General features: G+C 38.2%; 1 protein-coding gene and 1 long non-coding RNA gene across 2 annotated transcripts in view; both read left to right on the forward strand.

Annotated features, from left to right (window-relative positions):
- The window catches only part of scarb2c (scavenger receptor class B, member 2c), a gene marked incomplete in the record, with an annotated part of 19,627 nt that extends 19,501 nt beyond the window's left edge, over positions 1 to 126 (forward strand). The window contains 1 exon segment of the mRNA XM_042228476.1: positions 1 to 126.
- Positions 127 to 3,373: 3,247 nt separating this feature from the next.
- Positions 3,374 to 6,113, forward strand: part of LOC102299851 — a 5,266-nt gene continuing 2,526 nt past the window's right edge. Inside the window, exon 1 of the long non-coding RNA XR_006055402.1 lies at positions 3,374 to 4,324. This is a non-coding gene — a long non-coding RNA (liver-expressed antimicrobial peptide 2). The remainder of the gene's footprint in view (positions 4,325 to 6,113) is intronic.

The following is a 6,113-nucleotide window of genomic DNA, read 5'->3' on the forward strand; positions in this document are numbered from 1 at the left end:
GAAGCCAGGTTGGTTGTATGTTATAATGAAGTGGATGTAAAAAGTCAGGCTAGTAGTGCAGCCTGTTCGAAGTGCAGATTACTTTGGGCTTGTCTTTCAGCCTTTTGGCTTCAGATGCTATGCGATGTCGTCCATCTAAAGTCAACTCAACTTTAAAAATTTAACTGGTTACAAGCTCAGTAATGGTAGTCTATTCAATATTAGGGCTGCTGAGTCGACGTACGTTAGTCGACTATCGTCGACGACTGAATTTAATAGTCGACGCGTCGTTTGAAGCTTTGTAAGATCACAAAAGACGCAGGAATAAGTAGGATTTAAGAGTGTAATAACGGACTGAAACAGAAGATGGCAGCACTGCATGTACAAGGATGCCAGCTGCCGTTAAACCCCGAAGAAGAAGAAGCTTGTCCCAGAATTCATAGCGCGGCCAGCTCGTCCAACAATGGCGGCAGCTAGTTAGTTTTAATATTACTCTTATTATTCTTTCTGGGTCACAAAATAAACGTTTAACATATTTTCAGGCGAGAATGTAGCTGTGTAAACCTCAAATATCTGCTCAGTTTATCAAGACACCCATATTTTCAAAAGCGCTCCGACGTTTTCGGAGACGTCTGTTACCCACTAGCTCGATAGCTAGCCGGGGGCTAGGTCACTAGAGCCCGTGAGAACACCGGACTCCCGGCAAATCGTTTTCAAACCCACCGCCGTCTTTCGCTACTCAGGTTAAACATATATAAGTCACTTAGATAACTTAAAAATGTTATTGTTTGGCTTTTTTCAGTATTTTATTTGTTCCTGAGTAAATCGGTTTGGCTGAGATTAAAGTTATAGTTTTTACACAGCTGAATAAACGTCAAGCAGACAGCTGATTATCAGAAGTGTGAGATGCTGAGAATATACTCCGGTGTCCTGTTATATTTTAGATAGCAAGGAGTTTATTAAACTTCACCGAAACAATCTGCAAATTTCATTAAAATTTAATAAACTATCATCTTGTCTTTATTTTTAGTTAGCACATACCTTAAACACTTAAAGCTGTAAGCTAATGATAGTTATATAAGAGCAGATGCATGCTGGTGCAATAAGCTGACGTTTTACGTCCAATGGATGCATGATCTGATTAGTGACTAATCGCAAAAATAATCGGTGACTAGTGACTATCAAAATAATCGTTTGTGGCAGCCCATATAGTTACTAAAGTCTCATGTGTGTCCTCCTTGTGTATGCCCCAATCAGTATTGACCCACCACAAGTGAAACAGGAATGGCTTTCTGGTCCTGTTGGTGAATGTCTATATCAATATTATTCTCATCTTAAATTTCCAGTTCTGTCATAGTCAATAAATATCTGATCTTAATTGTGAACGATATGACTTTGAGTGATGACAACCACAAACTTTTGAGATGAGATGTTATACTGCCAAGAGTTACATATCACAACCCCAATTGTTTCCAGCCTAGATTTAGACTCAAGCAATTTCTATCGCTGACTATAAGATGTTTTTGCTATTTCAGTCACTATTGCGACAAATTGTGTATCTTTTTTGATGTTATGTTTTTTACCTAAAGAGACATTGTGTTACAGTGAGCTGCATGCAGCGAGAGCGTCCTGGCAAAATTGGGACATAGCTGGTCTTATTCGACTTTATTAGAGAGTAATATGCAGTAATAAGGGGACACAAGTTCATATGGATGCATGCTCTAAATACAGTGGATTTCAGCTCATATGAATATGGTATTATCCAACGCTAGCACACGTCGATACATTGATTTTTTGCTAATACCGTGGTCATTAGTGCAGCGTAACTAATTGTATTGTGAACGATCTCTTGTTCGATCTCTGTTCTATGTAAACAGTTTTGCATCTAACCTGAATGACATCCTGGAACGGTTTAACTAGATCACAAGACAGTATTCTTACTCTCTCTATAGGCAGAAGAGACTTGCCTGTTTTGCTAGATCAATACTTCTAGCTATTCCCTGAAGTGTGCTTGATTGCAAAAGTATTGAATCATTGCTCTGCAGATGACCAAAAAAGCAAGACGGGCTTAATGACAAACTTTAGAGGAAGGTCTGACTAATGCATTGTTTGCATTTCAGTGTTGAAACTTTATTATTCACAGCTACATTACTCGTGGCTGACACCTACAAATCTGCTTAAAGTGAACAAAACCATTTCTGGTAACAATCTAAATGCCCAAAAGTCTGGGCCACCTACACATTGCACCCATAGGAGGTGCTCTGTTACAGAAATGCATGCCTTTGAAGCTTTGTTATTTTAAGTTTGCCATTTTAACATGGACTAGCCTACGGTGCACTGCTTTTTCCCTTCTTTAATAAAGCGCTGTATGTATGCTGATAACCAAAACATCTTTTTTGGTTGTAACAACAATATAAAGATATATTCAGTCATTGTCTTTGCAAGCTTTTGAGAAAACCTGATTAGTTTTTAAGGAGAAAAAAACTTAACCTGTAAACCTTGGGTTTTAATGTTTACGTGGAAAACCGTAACACACACACACACACACACACAACCCAATTGTATTGTAGCCTTCTAGACTCACATCATGGCTGCTGATCAAAGTTTGCCCACAGGCTGATCATTTAGTTTAAAATGCTGCTGGTGGCTTAGGCCATTGTCTTATTGTGAGAATTGCGTTGCACACTTGCCTGTGGTGAGGGCGTCTGGTAAGAGTTGGGAGTTCGCCTTGTAATCGGAAGGTTGCCGGTTCGAGCCCCGGCTTCGGACAGTCTCGGTCGTTGTGTCCTTGGGCAAGACACTTCACCCGTTGCCTACTGGTGGTGGTCAGAGGGCCCGGTGGCGCCAGTGTCCGGCAGCCTCGCCTCTGTCAGTGCGCCCCAGGGTGGCTGTGGCTACAATGTAGCTTGCCATCACCAGTGTGTGAATGTGTGCGTGAATGGGTGGATGACTGGATATGTAAAGCGCTTTGGGGTCCTTAGGGACGAGTAAAGCGCTATATAAATACAGGCCATTTACCATTTATATTTTATATCGCTACATGCAGAACAGACATGTGTAATATAGGAATGAATCACAACAATTAAAGGTTTACATAAAACTTAGCAGTACTTGCCGTAGCATTCACGCAAGTCCTGATGGTCGTCGTAAACATATTCAGTATCGCCAGAATTTGAATTTTTGTATTTATGTATTTAAAGACTTTATTTCTAATTCTTCGAACAAAATTCGTCATGAATACAAATATTAGTGACCATTGTTACATATGGGCATCGTGAAACAATAAATCTTTTTTTTTTTTAAACACATAGATGTTAATAATCAATGTGTGGTGATGGTCATGAAGACTTTTGTTCAGAATGGCCCAACCATTAAGGAGGATGTAGTAGTAATAATAATAATAACTTTTAATATTTATGATGCATAAAGACATGCATACGCTTTAAATACGCTTGCTGTATCATAGCAAGAAGATATTTATGAAATCATTTTTATATATTGCCCCAAGTGGTCTGTCAGTGAACTGCAGTTTAACCCCTGGTATTTACGGGTGCATATGGTGTAATTAATTTTTTTCCATTAGAGATGGTTGTTTATATCTGCATTAACTGTTAGTTTCTTTTTTCCAGCTTCATGTAAACTTCAGTGCACAAAATCCTAAATTCTTGAATATTTTGATAATTTGTGGGAATTGCATATTCATATCTGAATGATTTTTAAGTTATGTTATTAGTTAGCTTAGCTTAAAGTCTGGAAGCGGTCTCTCTGTTCGAAGTTTTGTTTGGGCAGAAACTAAACTGATTGTAGGGAAAGGGGGGAATTCAGGGAATCTTCGGGAAGTCACTTCATCAGATCTTGGACATCTGATGAAGCAACTTCATTTAATTTTTTAAGTTCCTTCCGGCAAGACTCCATGGGTGGAGCAAATGGCTAAATGCATAGTAGTCTAAAGTCACGTTAGGGTTTCACTTAGAAACCTCCGACGTGGAGTTGGCCTCATTTAGTAGGTTGAGGTCCAAAGTGTACTTTGGAGTCACATAGATAAACTTTGTCTTCAGCTGTGTGATAACTACCACTGTGCAACAGATTCCCATCAGTGACTTTGACTTGACTTGCTCAGTCTGCCAAACCTTACGCCTTAGTCAATAAAGTAACAAATTAATGAATTATTCAGAAGGTAACTCCTCCCCAACCCAATTAAAGCCTTTAATACAGGCGTAGCTCACAAACCAAGCCTGCAGCAAAACAGCCCCTGTCTTGAACGTCATCTGTAAGCAGCATGAGGACTCTCCAGGAAAAAATTATCATCCTTTCTGTTTTTCTGTCTTTGTTATGTGTCGTTCAGGTAAGTTATTTATTGTTTGTTGAACTTTCATGGAAATATTTTTTTTCTAATCAGTGTTTTATATGACAAAGCTAAAGGATCAAGTATTTGCCTTTAACGTTTACTCCGGTGTCCTGTTATATTTTAGATAGCAAGGAGCAGACTGCTGCGTTTATTAAACTCCACTGAAACGATCTGCAAATGTCATTAACATTTAATAAACTATCATCTTGTCTTTATTTTTAGTTAGCACATACATTAAACACTTAAAGCTGTAAGCTAATGATAGTTATATAAGAGCAGACTCATGCTGGTGCAATAAACTGTACGTTTTACGTCCAATGGATGCATGATCTGATTAGTCGACTGATCACAAAAATAATCTGTGACTAGTCGACTATCAAAATAATCGTTTGTGGCAGCCCTAGTATATATATACATGTGTGTCCTCCTTGTGATCCAATCAGTATTAACCCAACAATGACAGGATGGCTTTCTTCCTGTTGTGAATGTCTAATACAATATTATTTCATTTAATTCCAGTACTGTCATAAATATGTTAATATAAATTATACTGATTTACATTGCTGAAACCGGAATATGAAGCTTTGTGGTAGTGACACTGACAAACACACAAAAACTTTTGAAGCACTTAGACTGATTTTGTTTTTTATAACTTTATTGAAGCATTTTTAATAATAAAAAACAACAACCCCACATTGTTTTCCTATTGGCCTATGAATTTTTAGAGCACATATGACTAAATGTTATTTTTCTATCCAACGCTGCACACAGTTTCACTATAATATAGATGTTTTTGCTATTTCAGTCACTATTTTTCGCTGACAAAATCTTTTGTGTTCAATTTCTTTTTTTGAGTGTGTATGTTTGTTTTATGCCTAAAAGAGAACATTGTTTACACTACTACTACTACTCCCTGGCAAAATCGGTACTTAACTATAATCATAATTTATATGCAAATCTCTCATTAGGGTCACATGTATGACAGTTTGCACGTTGTCGTTTGCTATGACTCAACAATAAACTTTCTATGCTATTCCCTGAAGGTGTGTTTGTAGTTCCTGTCTGACATTGCAAAAGTATTGAATCATTGCTCTGCAGATGACCAAAAAAGCAAGACGGGCTTTATGACAAACTTTAGAGGAAGGTCTGACTAATGCATTGTTTGCATTTCAGTGTTGAAACTTTATTATTCACAGCTACATTACTCGTGGCTGACACCTACAAATCTGCTTAAAGTGAACAAAACCATTTCTGGTAACAATCTAAATGCCCAAAAGTCTGGGCCACCTACACATTGCACCCATAGGAGGTGCTCTGTTACAGAAATGCATGCCTTTGAAGCTTTGTTATTTTAAGTTTGCCATTTTAACATGGACTAGCCTACGGTGCACTGCTTTTTCCCTTCTTTAATAAAGCGCTGTATGTATGCTGATAACCAAAACATCTTTTTTGGTTGTAACAACAATATAAAGATATATTCAGTCATTGTCTTTGCAAGCTTTTGAGAAAACCTGATTAGTTTTTAAGGAGAAAAAAACTTAACCTGTAAACCTTGGGTTTTAATGTTTACGTGGAAAACCGTAACACACACACACACACACACACACACACAACCCAATTGTATTGTAGCCTTCTAGACTCACATCATGGCTGCTGATCAAAGTTTGCCCACAGGCTGATCATTTAGTTTAAAATGCTGCCTTCATCTATGGGGCGATCGTGGCTCAAGAGTTGGGAGGTCTCCTTGTAATCGGAAGGTTGCCGGTTCGAGCCCCGGCTTGGACAG

The sequence above is a fragment of the Haplochromis burtoni genome, unplaced genomic scaffold, assembly GCF_018398535.1.
Source record: "Haplochromis burtoni strain Fernald_Lab_line unplaced genomic scaffold, NCSU_Asbu1 Contig_325, whole genome shotgun sequence".
NCBI classification, from domain to species: domain Eukaryota; kingdom Metazoa; phylum Chordata; class Actinopteri; order Cichliformes; family Cichlidae; genus Haplochromis; species Haplochromis burtoni.